General features: G+C 48.4%; 1 protein-coding gene and 1 pseudogene across 2 annotated transcripts in view; one reads left to right on the forward strand and one right to left on the reverse strand.

Annotated features, from left to right (window-relative positions):
- Window positions 1-17,067, forward strand: part of GRIK4 (glutamate ionotropic receptor kainate type subunit 4) — a 492,838-nt gene that overhangs the window by 18,021 nt on the left and 457,750 nt on the right. The gene's annotated exons all lie outside the window — the stretch shown is intronic.
- On the reverse strand, window positions 13,320-13,777 carry LOC145525248 (large ribosomal subunit protein uL24 pseudogene; annotated as a pseudogene).

The following is a 17,067-nucleotide window of genomic DNA, read 5'->3' on the forward strand; positions in this document are numbered from 1 at the left end:
TGACCTTGGAAGGCCTGCGTCCCGATCACAGTGGGGAGGAAGTCTGGCTTTGACAAATAGCCCTGTGGTCCCAGGACAGGCAGGGCTAATTCAAGTGCAAACAGTGTATTAGTATTTATTACTCATTCTCCACTGCTAATGAAATTTGAGTTTTAAAGATAATGGTGAGCAAATGAATTGGTCGATGGCCTGTGGGGAGAAGATGCAGAAAGGATATTTCACGGAGACACGTGACAGGGGGACTGAGCCACTGCAGGTTCCTTCCTGGGGTAGGGGTGGGAGGGCTTATTTTGGGGAACAACTCTTCACTCCTGGTCCAGTTTGAGAAGTCGTTAATCTGCATGTTAAAATTTGTTGAAAGTACATTTGCCAACTGCGGCAGCGTCTCCAGGCTGAGGAGGTGGCTGTTGGCTGGGGAGATAGCTCTCCAATGTCTATTTCAGTTATCTGTGCCTAAAATCTGTAATTTGGAAAGCTGCTTCCTACAAGGTCCCATGACTGCCATCCAGCGCGTGCCTCCGTTTCTGACACCTGAGTTATAGAGCTGGTCAGGTTCTGCCAGGCAGGGCAGAGACCTAAGAAGGTTCTACGAAAAATGGAGGCATGTATCATAGGTTCCATGACGCCTGGGAATTAGGAAGAGAGAGAGGGGGCCCCCGGGATGGGAGAGGGGCCTCAGAACTGCCCCCCTCCCCTACAACAGATAGCACCTCTGTCCCTGTGATTCATCAGTTCCGCTATGCCTCAGGAGCATCCCGAGCTGGAAAAAGCATAATTTAAGAAAGATAGGACCTGCTACTGTGTGACTCTGAGCAAGTCACTTATCCTCTTGGTGACTTAATTCCTCATCCATACAAAGCGGGTGATGAGACTTGTGGGGCTGGCTTCATAGGATCCAGAGGGAAAACAGGACTGTGTAAGCAGAGGGATATGACAGCCCTTCAGATATTAGCAGACAGGCTCCTGCTTTCCTCAAGAAATTGCTTTGCTTAAAGCTGGGCTTTTGGAGGGCTTAGCGAATGTGAGGGGATTTGGAATTTGCATGTCTAGGTAGTACCTGCAACACTTTCCAGATTTCATCCATCAGCCGTGATGGACAAGGAGAGGCCTGGCCCTCCCCGCCCCGCTCCCTTCCCCCTCCCTGTCCCCACTGCGGGCGTCAGCTCTGCAGCACGGCCCGGAGGATCGCTGAGACATCAAGAGTGCCCGCCCTGTGGACTCAACACTCGGGCACGCTGCTCTCCAGTTCTCAGCCAACCTTGAGGTGGGCACCAGTATTAACCCACTTTACTGGAGCAGGAGGAAACTGAGGCCCAGAGCCGTGAGGGGGCTGCCCAAGGTCACGGTTAGATCTGAGCTCTGCCTGGCTCCTTCAGCATCCTGCCGCCTCAAGGTTCTGGCCCACGGCTGCCTCGCCAAGGTGGGGTCAGTGACCTCGGGGTGTCCCTGTGGAGTGGGTGCCACCCCCCTCCCTCTCTTTTACCCCCAAATGGAGACTCTCCTCCTGCCCCATCTCTAGATACTCTGAGCATGAAGAAAGACTTTAGTGTACTGGCAGGTATTTTACCTCCCGAGTACCAGGAACTGCGGGGAGCAAGACTTCCAAAGGCCAAGCTGGGGTCATGGCCACTTGAACCCTGGGCTGCAGATGCAAAGATGGTTGCCTGATTCTGATTCTGACCTCTTGGAGTCCTTTGTGGCTCCTCCCAGTTCCAGAAGTGGCCTGGCCTTGCTGCTCTCAACATCCTTTCCCCAGCCCTGAGTGTCCACCCAGGCCCACCCTTCACCCCTGCATCTTTTGATCTGGCTGGTCCAGTACCACGGAGTCAGCCCCAGGCATGGACACCGTGGCCTGGTGGCCCTGTGATGTTAGCAGGGGAAGTCTGAACAGCTGGGAGGCATTGAATCCAAGACCTTGGCAGTTGGGGGGAGTGGGTATTGTTTAGACATTTTGTGTAAATTAGTATTATTGTAACTGTTAATTGAATGTCCATTGACTGCCTGTCAGAGGTTTGATTTAATCTGTCCTTCCCCTCTGAGTCTCGGTCCACTGCTTAAACAGTTTGCTTGCTTTGTGCTCGTTTTTCTTTCTCTAATGTGGTCTCCTTCCCTGCATCGCAACCTGAGTTTCATCTCATTGGCTTCATAATGAGCATCTTCTGTTTTCTGGCACTGATTTTGGCCTCCATGTGGCCCCTAGTCCCTCCCAAATGGATTCCCAAGATTCATTCCTTAATTGGAGACTCAAGACAGACATATAGTCAGCTTGGTGTGTTTCTTTGGGGGCTTTAAATGCTTTGAGATGTTTTCTGGAAGGGAGTAGAAAGGGCAATGGCTTGGAGACTTAGGGGATGATCCCCGGTTTTGCCTCATTCATTCATTCAGTGAGACACCAGCTCTCTGCCAGGCTCTGTGATCTTCACTCAGGGGACGAGTTCCTGCGTTTAGCCCTCTGTAGGAGAGAAGTGAACAGCTGATCCAGTGCAGCATGATGGTCAAGGCTATGGGGGCTATGGGGACACTGAGAGGACATTGAAATCAGATGTGGGCGGCAGGAAAGGCTTCATGGAAGAGGAACAGTGCCTGCAAAGCAGCTTGAGCTCTTCATTCAGAAGACAAGGAGGAGTTAGCCTGGCAAAGGGCACCCCAGGCAGAGGAAGCGGCGGGTAACGGCGGGGCTGCTAAAGAGGTGGCTGAGAGGGACTGATGATCATTACAGTGATGATAATATATTGAGACTCACTGAGCATCAGGCAGTGTCCAAGGGCTTTCCTTGGATTATCTAGTTTAGTCCTTATAACAACCCCACATGCAGATGCCATTGGTATCTCTAATGACTGAGATGTGGAGCCCGGATCTCACCTGTCCTAGTGAAGGAACCAGAGCCGTGGACTCAGGTGTCTGATTCACGGTTGCTAGCTCCTTCAGCATCCTGCTGCCTCTGTGTCTGTTCCAGGGACGTCACACCAAGGGTTGGGTCAGTAACCTTGGGGTGTCCTTGCTGAACCAGATCGTGGAGGGTCTTATATGAGTACATGGAAAAATTTTACCTTTGTCCTGAAAGCTACAGAGAGCCACTGAGAAATTTTAAACTGAGGAATAGCTTGATCGGGTTTGTTTTTAGAATTAATCACTCTGGCTGCTGTGTGGAGGATGGATGGGGCTTGATCCAGAGTAGAGGCACGGAGAGCATTTGCTGAATGGGGCCGTGACCCTGTGAGGAGGGCTAGGGGCTGGCTCAGGTGGGGGAATTGGGGTCCACAGATGAGCATGGGCTCTAGAAGCACAAGGAGGCAGAATCTGCTGGACACCTACGGGTTGCTCGGATGAGGGCGAGGGATTGTGGGTGAAGGCAGGGGTTTAGATGATTCTGAGATTCCTTTATTATTTTTTTTCAACCAAAGGTTGCAAAATTGTATTTTTGTAAAGTCTCATCAAAAGTTAAATTATTGGGACTCCCCTGGTGATCCAGTGGTTAAGACTCTGCGCTTCCAATGCAGAGGGTACGAGTCCAATCCCTGGTCAGTGAACTAGATCCCACATGCCTCATGGCATGGCCGAAAAATAGAAAAGTCAAATTATTACCTATTACAGTTCCTCTTTTGGTGTTCTGAGGCCAATTTCCAATGTCTGCAAGAGGGGCTTTCCCTCATAGCACCAGGCAATTCTCAGACATCAAAAGGGTATTCAAGAATTCAGCTCAATCCTGACACATCTCCCATGGTCTAGAATCAGATTCCCCAGCTGAAGGGCTCAATCCCCCAAGAGCATCCTCCACTTCAGATGCCAGCATCACACCCAGGTAATGACCTGTGCTTCTGACCCACTGGCTAAAGGATGGAGGTTCCCACCACCTCCTCCTTGGGGTCGATGATTTTGCTAGAGCGGCTCACAGAACTCAGGAAACATTTTTCTTACTGGATTACCCAGTAAAGAATATAACTCAGGAACAGCCAGATGGAAGAGATGGGGAGGACGAGGTACTGGGGAAGGGTGGGGGGTTTCCATGCCGTCTACAGGGGTGCTGCTCCCCACAAGTCTCCTCGTGTTCACCAACCTGGCAGCTCTCTGAATCCTGTCCTTTAGGGTTTTTACAGAGATTATATTGCATAGTCAGGATTGATTGATTAAATCTTTGGCTATCGGCCATTGATTCAGCCGCCAGTCCCTCTCCTCTCCCAGAACCCTCTAATCATGTGGTTGGATCTCCTGGCAACCAGCCCCCATCCCCAGGGGAGGTCCCGAAGTCATGTCATTAATGAAACAATAGACACTTTATCACTCTCATCCCTTAGGAGATTCCAGGGGTTTTAGGAGCTCTGTGCCAGAAATGGAGACGAAGACCAAATACATATTTCTTATTATAAATCGCAGTATCACAGTTCCCAAATCAATAAAAATATCTTTATCATAGAATGACTCATTCCCTGAAATGAGAAAGGAATCCTTTCTAGCTGCAGCATGTTGATTCTGCTGATGAGAAGACTCAAATGTGGCAGGAATCTTGAAGACTGTCAGTTGATAGACCATTGGCTCGCTAGCATTAGTTTCTTGATAGCATGATTTCCAAAACACAGAAGAAGATGCGTGTTGAAACTCGCTAAACTCACTAAAACTAAACTCACTAAAAGGTACTTCATACCTTCTAAATGTAACTGTAAGTTTTATTGGCTACAGAATTCTTCATAATTTCAATAAGACAAGAGGTTTTTTTCCCTCAGTTTTATTGAGATATAATTGATACATAACACTCTATTCGTTTAAGAAGTACAGCATAACAGTTTTACTTGCATATATTCGGTTCAGTTCAGTTCAGTCGCTCAGTCATGTCCGACTCTTTGCGACCTCATGGACTGCAGCATGCCAGGCCTCCCTGTCCATCACCAACTTCTGGAGTTTACTCAAACTCATGTCCATTGAGTTGGTGATGCCATGCAACCATCTCATCCTCTGTCATCCCCTTCTCCCGCCTTGTCTTTCCCAGCATCAGGGTCTTTTCCAATGAGTCAATTCTTTGCATCAGGTGGCCAAAGTATTGGAGTTTCAGCTTCAGCGTCAGTCCTTCCAATGAATATTCAGGACTGATCTCCTTTAGGATTGACTGATTTGATCTCCTTCCAATCCAAGGGACTCTCAAGAGTCTTCTCCAACACCACAGTTCAAAAGCATCAATTCTTTGGCGCTCAGCTTTCTTTATAGTCCAACTCTCACATCCATACATGACTATTGAAAAAACCATAGCCTTGACTAGGCGGATCTTTGTTGGCAAAGTAATGTCTCTGCTTTTTAATATGCTATCTAGGTTGGTCATAACTTTTCTTCCAAGAATATATTATGCATATATTATGAGATGATTACTGCAGCAAGTTTAGTTAGCATCCATAGTCTTGTATAGATACAATACAAAGAAAAAGGAAAAATGGAAAAAAATTTTTTCTTTAAATCCAAAACTTTTAACTTAAATCCAGAGGGTATACTCTTACCAACTTGCCTGTATCTCATTCAGTGGTGTTAGCTATAGTCATCATGCTGTACATCACATCCCCACTACCTGTTTATCTTATAACTGGAAGTTTGTACCTTGTGACCATTTTTTTCCAACACCTCTCCCCCCTCCCCCACCTCTGGTAACCACAAGTCTGACTTCTTTTTCTCTAAATTCAGTTTGTTTGTTGTTGTTTAGATTCCACGTATAAGTGAGATCATACAGTTTTTGTTCTTTTCTGTCTGACTCAATTCACTTAGTAAAATGCTCTGAGTCCATCCACATGGTCACAAATGGCAGGATTTCCCTTTTTTTTGATGGCTGAATAATATTCCATTGTCTATAAATGCTACATCTTTTTTGCTGAAATATAGCTGATTTACAATGTTGTGTTAGTTTCAGGTGTACAGCAGAGTGATTCAGTCATACATTATATATGCCACATCCATATGCTTTATCTATTTATCCACTGATGGACACTTAAGATTGTTTCCATGTCTTGGCTCTTGTAAATAATGCTACTGTGGACATGGGGGTGCAGATATCTCTTTGACATAGTGTTTTCATTTCCTTTGGATGTATTCCCAGAAGTGAATTTGCTAGATCAGATGGTCGTTCTATATTTAATTTTTTGAGGAACCTCCATACTGTTTTCCTCAGTGGCTGCACCAATTTATAATTCCACCAACAGTGCGCAAGGGTTCCCTTTTCTCCGCATCCTCACCAGCATTTGTCATCTCAGAGTCTCCGTGTAGGGCGGCTGGGAGTCATTCACGAGACAGGGTGTACAGGGGAGGACTAGATTGTGGTTCAAATGATGGAATCAGTTCTGTTTTAGACTCGCTGATTTGAAGTGACTGAGGGGTATCCACATGATGTCCAGTGAGTAGTTGAATGTACACCCAGAGCCCAGGAGAGAGGCAAGGGCTGGAGAGGCAGATTTTGGAACTGGAGCACATAGACGGTGCATGGATTTGGATGAGCTCTCCTTGAACATTTAATGTCAGAAGAGGGGAGGGCTCATGACAGGGTTCTGAAGCCTGCCCACACTGAGGGCCTGAGTCTGTGAAAAGGACCAGAGGAAGGAGCCAGAGTTAGAAGGACAGCCTGGAGAGACAGAGAAAGGAGTCGCAGAAACCTTGGTAGAAGTGGAGGAATGATCGAGGGTGGAGTGCGGCAGAAAGGTACAGTAAGCAAGGCAAGGGCAGACTGTGCTTAGCGATTTGGCAACTTGGGGGTCCCTGGGGACCTTGCAGGGAGAAGACTGGGAGGGGCACAGTGAGGAGGCGATTGCAACCGTGGAGGAGTGTTGGACAGGACGAGAGAGGACCTGTGACAGGTGATCTCGGTAGCTTGGTTAGGGAGCGGAGGAGAGACCAGGAGAGCCCTGGGCAGGGGCAGAGATCCCTGGGAAGCCTCTCCAACCTTTAAGAGACCTGAGCACCGTTTATAGTGGAGAGAGGAGGGTAGGGTGACCAACCAGGTCACCTAGATGCCTAGAACTAGGGACTCCTTAAACTCTGGACTAAACCCAGGATGCTCCCGGGCAAACTGAGATGATAGGTCCCCCTGGGAGAACTGAAGTCCTGTGGTGAGCTGGCTGGTGCTGGACAAGGGGTTGTGTGGGGGAAGCCTGCTGTGCGATTTGCCAATTCCCATGGTGTGAATACTCTCACTGTGGTGCATGGAAGCTACTAACATGACATTACTAAACAGAATTGGGAAGAGGGGTCACAACCTAGTCTGTGAGCCATCTGAGATAGTTCCAGCTCACAGGGCAGGGTGTGCAGGGGGCAGAGAGCCCAGGGAGGGTTCCTGGAGGCAGGAGTGGCTTCCCATCCATGGGAACCAGTGAAAAGAGGCAAGGGTGGACTAGATGCAGGGAGGGGGCATCGGGCTCTTGCCACTCCGCGGCCTTGATGGTCTCCAGGAAGGACAGGCAGACTCACTTTTGGAGTGTGAAGGGGTAGGTGCTAGGAGCAGAGGCTTGGGGAGTTTGGAAAAGCCTGTGAAAAGAAGGGGAGGGAGCAGACTAGGGCTCCAACCATCACAGAGCAGCACAGATCAGGTTTGACAGGCTCCAGAAACTAGTGTGGAGGTGGGAGGGAAGAACCTGGCCAGTTGGGGTTTGGTAGGCCTGGGGTGATAAAAGGTCAGGGGAATAGGAGGGCTCAGGGTCACGGTTAGTGCAGTAATTAGCCATGGGTTTCAGGCCAGTCAGGGCAGAGGGTGGAGGGAACCACTGTGTTCAGAGGTTCAGAAATTTAGGGAGTGATGGGCCTTAGTAGGCAGGCGAGGAGGGCGGAGGTACAAGTCCTGGAGCTGGTACTGGTTTGGGAAAAGTTGAAACAACGACCAGGAGCTGTGTGGCCCTGTGGAGCCAGGTGTGACTTGAGGGAAGGGCCACAGGTGGGCAGCTAGACCTACACTTGGGTAAATTCGCCTGTGCTGTAACCTGGCTGTACCACGAGGGACGTGGAAAAACCTTCTTCCCGAGCAGGGAAGGCTGAGGCATGCTAACAGAGGTCTGGAGGGAAGCCCAGGAGGGAAGCATCTAGTCAGGTCCGGTTCTGGAGCCCCTTCCCTCCATCACGCCCCTCATTCTAGCCACAGAACTGAATACCTGGTCCAGGAGCCCAGCTGTCATACAGGACCAGCCAGGCCTGTCTTTGGAACAGGGCTCGGCTTTGAGAGTCTTCCTCTGCTTTGTCTCTGTTCTCAGGCATATTTTGGGGACCCAGAGAACAGACTTCTTGGCTGCTACAGCTCAAGACTAATGACTGGTGGGGTTTAGTGGCCCCAAAGTCAGAGATACGTGTGTTTGAGTCCCAGTCCTGGCATGTGGATTCCACGGGTTGTTGATTAGGATGCTTAACCTCTCTAAGCCTTGGTGTTCTCATCTGCACAAGGGGGATGATAATAGCCCTCACCTTATAAACCTGGGAGGATTCAGTGGACTGCTCCACGTGAAGCGGAGTGGCATACCTGTGTGCATAGTTAATGTTAGCTGTGACCCCTTTGGCTGTGTGTCCTTTCCAGCAGTCCCGTTGGCCAGTCCTTCTCATCTTCACCAGCCTCCTCAGATTAATAGGATAGTCTTGGCTCCCCATCACCACTGCTGGAGGTAAAAGTGAGGCAGCTGAGGGGCCTGCTTTTCCTCTGAAGCACTGGCCAAGTTCCGTGGGTAAAGGAACGCTGTCTGTGCCGTTCTGGTTGGTACTGTTTAGTGGCAACCAGAGTTAAGTCTCAGAGATCAGGATGCCATGGCAAAACATTCCTGTCCTTCCCCTGTACTCTCTGCCCCTGCCCCTCTTTTTTCCTTACTACCTCTTTCTTACTAATATGTTTTGGGGCTTCCCTGGTGGCTCAGACAGTAAAGAATCTGCTAGCAATGCACAAGACCCAGGTTTGACACCCTGGGTGATGAAGATCCCCTGGAGAAGGGAATGGCAACCCACTCCAGTATTCTTGCCTGGAGAATCCCATGGACAGAGGAGCCTGGCGAGCTACAGCCCATGGGATCGCAAAGAATCAGACACGACTGAGTGAGCAACACAACGCTTCTAATATGTTTAATTATTTGTGTTGTTTATTTTCCAGCTCCCCTAGAATGTGAGCTCCATGAGGACAGGGATTTCTGTGTTTTGTTCACTGCTCAATCCCCAGTATCTGTAGTAGTGCCTGGTATACAGTTAGCATTAAATAAGTATCTATTGAATGAATGACTAAGCCCCAGATAACCTGCAAACTTTTTTCTTGCTGGTTTTTGTCAGCTGCCTGGCCCCTACATCCCTGTTTCAGAATCTTGCACTATTTATAAGGCCTGATCTAGCCAGTTAAAATATTATGTAGTGCAAACAACTTGTTATAAGTTCGGAGGGGAGGGAATAAATCATTCTATCCAGGATGGGAGTAAGACATGCTTCACTGAACAGATGACATTGAACTAGGCTTTGAAGGATGAATAGGAGTTTTCTCAGTGGGGAAGAGGAGAAAGGAGATTCCAGGCAGAGCCAATAACATGAACAGAGGCACGAGTGCTATGAAAGTACATGGAACATTCAGGGAATGATGAGGAGTACCCAGATGTAAAGAATGTGAAGTGTGCTGGTAGGTTGAAGGAAATGAAGTGGAAATCTTGGGATGACATCTTACTGATGTAAGCAAACATGCCTAAGAAGAGAGAACAGTAGTTGAGAGCCCAAACTCCGGGGCCAGGCTGCTTGGATTCTGATCCCAGCTGCACCACTTCCAGCTGTGTGCTTCTGTTTGCTGTAAAGAGGAGATAATGAGAGGATTCACCTCGCGGGGCTGAAGCAAGGATTATACGAGTAAAATATACGAAGCACTTAGTACTTGAGCATAGTAAGTGACATGAACATTAACTATTATTATTATAGCAGGAACCCAATGAATGCCGAATGCTTTGGGTACACATATCCATGCACATTTGCACTGCCACACATAATGAGCAGTCCTCAAGTTATGAAACTGATGCTATAACCCACCTCCAATCTGCGGGCATCATTTTTATTTCTCGGCGGCAGGCATGAATGCACTTGAATGCGGTATTAGCAAGCTTGACTGGCTGCTCCTGACCAAGGGCTGCATTTATACCTTCTTGGGCCAAAGCTAGGGATCAATCTGAGATGATGACAAACAAAGGTAACCACAAAGTCATTCTTAGGGGAGCTGCGGACAATTATCAATGCGATTCTAGAAGCATTGTGCCGAGAAATTGCCTGGAGAGTCAGAGAGGTGCCAGAAGTCTGAAGACAGGCAGATGTTTTCACAGAGAAGAAAAAGGTAGATTAAAGAATATTATGAAGCAGTAAGTGTTAGGCCATTTTCCTCCAATATTTTGGAAGAGCATGTGGAGCAGATGGTTTTTGAGCTCTGGGAAAACAGAGGTGCTCACCGGGGCTGGCAGCGCTCATGAAGAGCAAGCCAACTCAACCTCATCTTCTCTCTTTTTTTTTTTTGTTCCAAAAACTCACTGTGTCTAAGTATTAGACACAGTGTCTTAACTTCAGGGAGCTTTGAGCCAAGTCTTGACTGTGTTTTAGGAATACGATTCTTGTTATTCAGTTGCTAAGTCATGTCTGACTCTTTGTGACCCCAAGGACTGCAGCACGCCGGGCTCCTGTGTCCTTCGTTATCTCCCAGAGTTTGCTCAGATTCATGTCCATTAGTTGGTGATGCTGTCTAGCCATCTCATCCTCTGTCACCCCCTTATCCTCCTGCCTTCAATCTTTTCCTGCATCAGTGTCTTTTCCAGTGAGTCAACTCTTCACATCAGGTGGCCAAAGTATTGGAGCTTCAGCTTCAGCATCAGTCCTTCCAATGAATATTCAGGGTTGATTTCCTTTAGGATTGACTGGTTTGATCTCCTTACTGTTCAAGGGACTCTCAAGAGTCTTCTCCAGCCCTACAGTTTGAAAGCATCATTTCTTCGGCAAATAAGATGAAATGCTGTAAATGGTCCTGATGTACAGACAGGTTGATTCATAGTGGGTTAAATAATTGAATCCAGAGCATTAATTAAGAATTAAGGTGGACCCAGAGAAAACTCACCTTTGTCTGCGCTTTCATTCAGTTCCCCATGTAATCTTCATGACGAAGATTAACTGAGCCCTTCCTGTAGGTCTCTAGTGCCAAGGGTGTCATCCTCGGGCCTGTCCTGGGTGACGTGTCTCTGGATGTCCTGGATGAAGAGAGACAAGGCCGGTTATCAGATGCATACCTGCTACCAGGCTGGGAGGGAGAAGGGCCACTCCACTAGGTGACATGATTGCTATGTAGGATACTGATGGGCAGAACAGTGGGCCAAAGCCAAGCCCATGGAATTAGTCACTGGAAGTCTCACATCCAGATTTTTTTTTAAATCAATTACGTGAACACAGAATGAGGAGACCTGAGTTGGCCTTGAAAGGGGCAAAGGACTTGGAGAGGGGGCTGACATGAGCTCCTTGTAGCCCCAATGCAATGTGAGGAAAGGACCACGTGTTCAGGCAAAGGGCATTTTCCCAAACCCTGCGCCCTAAGTAGATCATGCTCGAGCCGGGTAGGGGGACACCCTGTGCTCATTACTGAGTGCCTCCCTCTGAGATAGGTTGATTAAAACCGCAGTACCTTTGGGAGCCAACTTGTGAGATCCAGCCAACATTTGCTGGATCATCAAAAAAGCAAGAGAGTTCCAGAAAAACATCTATTTCTGCTTTATTGACTATGCCAAAGCCTTTGACTGTGTGGATCACAATAAACTGTGGAAGATTCTGAAAGAGATGGGAATACCAGACCACCTGACCTGTCTCTTGAGAAACCTGTATGCAGGTCAGGAAGCAACAGTTAGAACTGGACATGGAACGATAGACTGGCTCTGAATAGGAAAAGGAGTACGTCAAGGCTGTATATTGTCATCCTGTTTATTTAACTTATATGCAGAGTACATCATGAGAAGCGCTGGGCTGGAGGAAGCACAAGCTGGAATCAAGATTGCCGGGAGAAATATCAATAACCTCAGATACGCAGATGACACCACCCTTATGAAGAAGAACTAAAGAGCCTCTTGATGAAGGTGAAAGAGGAGAGTGAAAAAGTTGGCTTAAAGCTCTCCATTCAGAAAAGTAAGATCATGGCATCCGGTCCCATCACTTCATGGGAAATAGATGGGGAAAACAGTGGAAACAATGGCTGACTTTATTTTTGGGGGGCTCCAAAATCACTGCAGATGGTGATTGCAGCCATAAAATTAAAAGACACTTACTCCTTGGAAGGGAAGTTATGACCAACCTAGAAAGAAAGTGAAAGTGAAGTCACTCAGTCATGTCTGACTCTTTGTGACCCCATGGACTGTAGCCCACCAGGCTCCTCCGTCCATGGGATTCTCCAGGCAAGAATACTGCAGTGAGTTGCCATTTCCTTCTCCAGGGGATCTTCCCAACCCAGGGATCGAACCCAGGTCTCCCGCATTGCAGGCAGACGCTTTACCATCTGAGACACCAGGGAAGCCCTTGACCAACCTAGACAATGACCAACCTAGACAGCACATTAAAAAGCAGAGACATTACTTTGTCAACAAAGGTCCATCTGGTCAAGGCTATGGTTTTTCCAGTAGTCACGTATGGATGTGAGAGTTGGACTATAAAGAAAGCTGAGCACAGAAGAATTGATACTTTTGAACTGTGGTGTTGGAGAAGACTCTTGAGAGTCCCTTGGACTGCAAGGAGATCCAACCAGTCCATCCTAAAGGAGATCAGTCCTGAGTGTTCATTGGAAGGAGTGATGTTGAAGCTGAAACTCCAATATTCTGGCCACCTGATGCAAAGAGCTGACTCATTTGAAAAGACCCTGATGCTGGGAAAGATTGAGGGCGGGAGGAGAAGGGGATGACAGAGGATGAGAAGGTTGGATGGCATCACGGACTCAATGGACATGGGTTTGGGTAGACTCTGGGAGTTGGTGATGGACAGGGAGGCCTGGTGTGCTGTGGTTCCTGGGGTCGCAGAGTCAGACGTGACTGAGCAACTGAACTGAATTGAACTGAACCTTTGGGAGCCAACTGGTGAGATGGCCAGGGGACTGCAGGAAGGTGAGCAAGAAGATTCAGGGTGACTGCTTCAGACCCTGGAAGGTTTGCAGCGTGGTTTGACGAGAAAGATCCTTACTTAACTGCGTCACTGTCCCTTATTCTTTGCCCCATCCCCAGACAAAGGGGACCCCTCCTTTTCCTTTCTACGGTTTCAGCATCCCCCCTTTACATGGCCAGCAGTTTCTTTTTTTTTTTTTTTTTTCATTTTAACAGTTTTTAATGAAAGCTGTAGACAAGGTGACTTTATCCCTGCATCTTCTCAATTGTTTCTTCCTTATATTTGCCCTTCTCCTTTCCTACTTGGCGAGATTTGGCTTTACGTTCAAGGATCTTTTTGAAGTCTTTGTCCAGTTTTAGTCTGGTGATAACCACCTTGCTGGGGTGAATGCCCACATGGACAGTTGTGCCATTAGCCTTCTCCTGCTGCACTCGTTCAATGTAGGTGATGTATTTCTTCCTGTAAACCTGGACTACTTTGCCAATTTGCTGCCCTTTGTAGTGCCCTCGTACAACCTGAACTTCATCATCCTTTCGGATGGGCATGGATCGAACGTTGTACTTCTGTCTTAGCTCTTTAGAAAGAGGAGAAGACATAATTTTCCTGCGAATGTGGGAAGGCGCATTGAAATGCCTTTTTCGATTCTTGCTTTGGTCAGAAGTCACAAAGGGATTGAACTTCATTTTGGCCACTGGAGCTACAGCGATGGTACATGGCCAGCAGTTTCTTTAGAAGCAAGAGACTGTAAGGCAGGAGGACGTTTGGGTTGTGATCAGGCAGGAGACTCCTAGGTGGAGATGTCCAGACACTTCACGAGTCCCGGCCACACAGCAAGCTTCTAAATAAACTATCAGCGTCCTGACTAGCACTACTGCCTTGCTCTTTACTGGACATGGAGAGAAGGCAGCTGAGTGTGTACAATCGTGATGGCTGAGATCTCAGCAGAGCAGCTTCTGTACTGCCTGAGGGAGTCCTAGCTGGAAGTTCACAGTGAAGGAAGCAAATGCAAATGCCTTCTGCCAAAGCCCAAGGCAGAATTAATCCCTGCTTCTTCTCTGGTCTCTAAGCCAATGGTACCTGCCTCCATCAGGGCGCTGCTGCTCCGACTGCAGCCTGGATGGGCGTTTGTACCCCCTCCCCCAGCACACTGTGGCTCTGCCTGCGCTCCTTTATAGCCTCAGTCCTGGCCCCGTGCCACACACAAAGTAGCTGCTCAATAATGAATGAGTGAATCTGCTGTAGAATAAATATGTGCTCTTCCGTACGGGCTGGAATGCATACTCACTTGTTCTTTACCAAAAACAAACCCTTGAGTGAGTTTTCCTTGTTAAGAGGAAGCACCCAGGGTGGAGGGCAGGGATCTGTATCTATGCATCATCCAGCGGGGAGAACCACAGAGTGAGCTGGTGATTTATGGCCAAGGCCAACGTTTAAATAGAAACCTGGTCTTAATTATTTAGCCTTAATAAACAAAAGTGTGTTTTGATGTCATAGCCACAGACTTTCATATATCACATAGCTCTAAGGAGGGCAGAAGGATTTCTTTTTTAAAATTAAATTATTTATTCATTTTTCAGTGTGCTAGGCCTTTGTTGCTGCTAGTAGACTTCTCTAGTTGTGTCAATGGGGGTTTTTCCTGTTGTGGAGCACGGATTCTAGGGCATGCAGGCCCAGCAGTTGTGGCACACCGGCTTAGTTGCCCGGCAGGCATGTGGGATCTTTCCAGACCAGAGAGTAAACCTGTGTCCCCTGCACTGGCAGGACTCTCAACCACTGGACCACCAGGGAATTCCCAAGGATTTCTTTAGAGCTAGGAAGAAGCCTGGGTATCGACCCCACTCATGGTCTCAGAAGCTTCACACATCCCTCCAGACATGTGCCTGTCTCCAAGCGCCTTTGCTTCTCTAGACAGGTTTGGTACCAGGCCAGTGGGGAGGGGATGTATTTCTGGAGATTCGTTTCCTCCTGAGAAGAAAGGGTGGGCACAGGAGTTATTTACAGATGGGTGCTTATTCTGGGAAGTAGAAAATGTCCAGGTGACACCCCCTACCTCTAACACCACCTGACTCTGGTCCACCAGATAACTGTCTGTCTGATTCCCTTCCCATGAAGTCTATGGTATAAAGGCCCACTCTCTCAGGACAGGCCCATCTGACCACTCCAGATCCTAGGGACTTAACATTCCAAGCAGATTTGCCTTTTCTTTCTCCCTGAGTTGGAATCAATTTTCACGTTAGTAATGAGTTTGTGTGTATTGCAGTAGCCATCACTGTTGGCTTCCTCGCCTCTTAAGGCTGTCTGGGCCGACTGCCTCATGTCTGTTCTCTTCAAGTGCAGAGGTGGGCCAGATGCTGAAGTGCGCTGCTTATCTGAGACTTTTAAACTGTCAGCCCTCCTGCTCAACCACCTAGATCACCCCAGAGGAGGAGGAAGTCAGAAGGAAAAACGGATTGCGTTTCTCCACTTGTGAGTCAAGGCAATCCCAGGAAGTCTGCAGGACAGTTCTGCTGATACCAGCCAGAGCTTGGGGCTCTGACTACATCCCAAGATGGGCTGGGGTCCTCCCAACGGAGGCATCAGAGAGAAGGCCAGAGTCCTCAGCGGTCCGTGAGTCAGATGAGGTTTCTTCTGTCCTTAATCCCCAGACTGGGGGATTCTGTTCAAAGGCAGGCAAGCAGCACTGCGATCATCCAGACCAGAGCCACGTCCAGAGCAGGTGAGAGGTGCTCAGCCTGGCTTCTCCGTGGAGGTGGGCTCCCTAAGGTCGGAGGTAGTGCCTGGGACACTCTGCTTAGGGGATAGTGCCCTCAGGAAGCTGTCCCTGTGGAAGGAGAGTCCAGCCCCTTTACCAGTGCTAGGGTGGCTTCCAGGGGCCCATGGGACAGTCCTGGGCTTGTGTTTCTGGCTATCTTTCTTTTTTGGTTCCCCCCACCTCTTTTTTTTCTTTTTCTTTTATTTATTTATTTATTTTTAGGCCGTGATGCTAATTTCAGCTAAGATCCTAACATCAGGAACTTAGTTCCCCAACTAGGGGTGGAACCCGTACCTCCTGCATCAGGCGCGTGGAGTCTTAACCAGACCGCCAGGGAAGTCCCCGTTCCCACTGTCTTAAAGAGGTACCAGGTGAGAGATGTGGCATGTCACAGGGTGGAACCTTCGGATGAGTAGGGAGCATCTTAAATTCTCAGTGATAATCATCCCTTGTGTTTATCTCCACTGAATAACAGGTCACCAAAGGAAGCATTTTTGCAAACACGACCTCATGATCTCATGCTTTTCACAACAGCACAGTGGGAAGGAGTGCTATCTGCCCCTCTTTGCAGGTGGACTCCAAGTCCAGTGCTCTGTCTGGGATACACAGCTGTCCCTTGTGGCTCTGAACTGTGAGGGAAGCTGGCCAGAGATTGAATTGGAAGTACGCTGGCTTCAACAGATCTTATTTGATCTGGAGCTTAACTCAAGCTGCCATCGGTGAAGTTATTATCATTACTACGTATTTAAAGTGGTTAAATGTTTAAAGCCATGTCAGCTTTTCTCCGCTGAACAGGGTCATCAGACACATCAAGCAGATGCTTCCACTGGGAGCCCGACATTGGGTCTCTGCATTGGGAGGGTGAGTGGGTTCCCTAACGGGAAAGGAGGCAGCCAGGTAAAGAGGAACCTGCAGCTCCAACCTGCCTGGCTTCTGAACTCCTTCTCAAGGTTGCCTGCCAAAGCAGTTTTTAAATAATCAAGTTACTATGGGGCTGCAACTCTGACTGTCACTGGTGGGGAAGCTGGCAGCAGAAAGGGGTGGGATGGACGGGCAAGGAATGGAGTGTTTCCTGGGGGGCAGTACCTTTGGGAATGATGGTAACCCTGGGCTTGTTGGAGGCTCTTCCTGACCTCTGGGCATAGATCACTGAAGCTCTTGCCCACCTAGATAGGTGGCTGGGAAAGAGCAGGGTAGTTTTAATGCGAGTGAAGTGTGTCAGGATGCTTTTAGGGTGGGAT

This window comes from Giraffa tippelskirchi, chromosome 11, assembly GCF_054371585.1.
Source record: "Giraffa tippelskirchi isolate mGirTip1 chromosome 11, T2T-mGirTip1v1.2.pri, whole genome shotgun sequence".
NCBI lineage: Eukaryota > Metazoa > Chordata > Mammalia > Artiodactyla > Giraffidae > Giraffa > Giraffa tippelskirchi.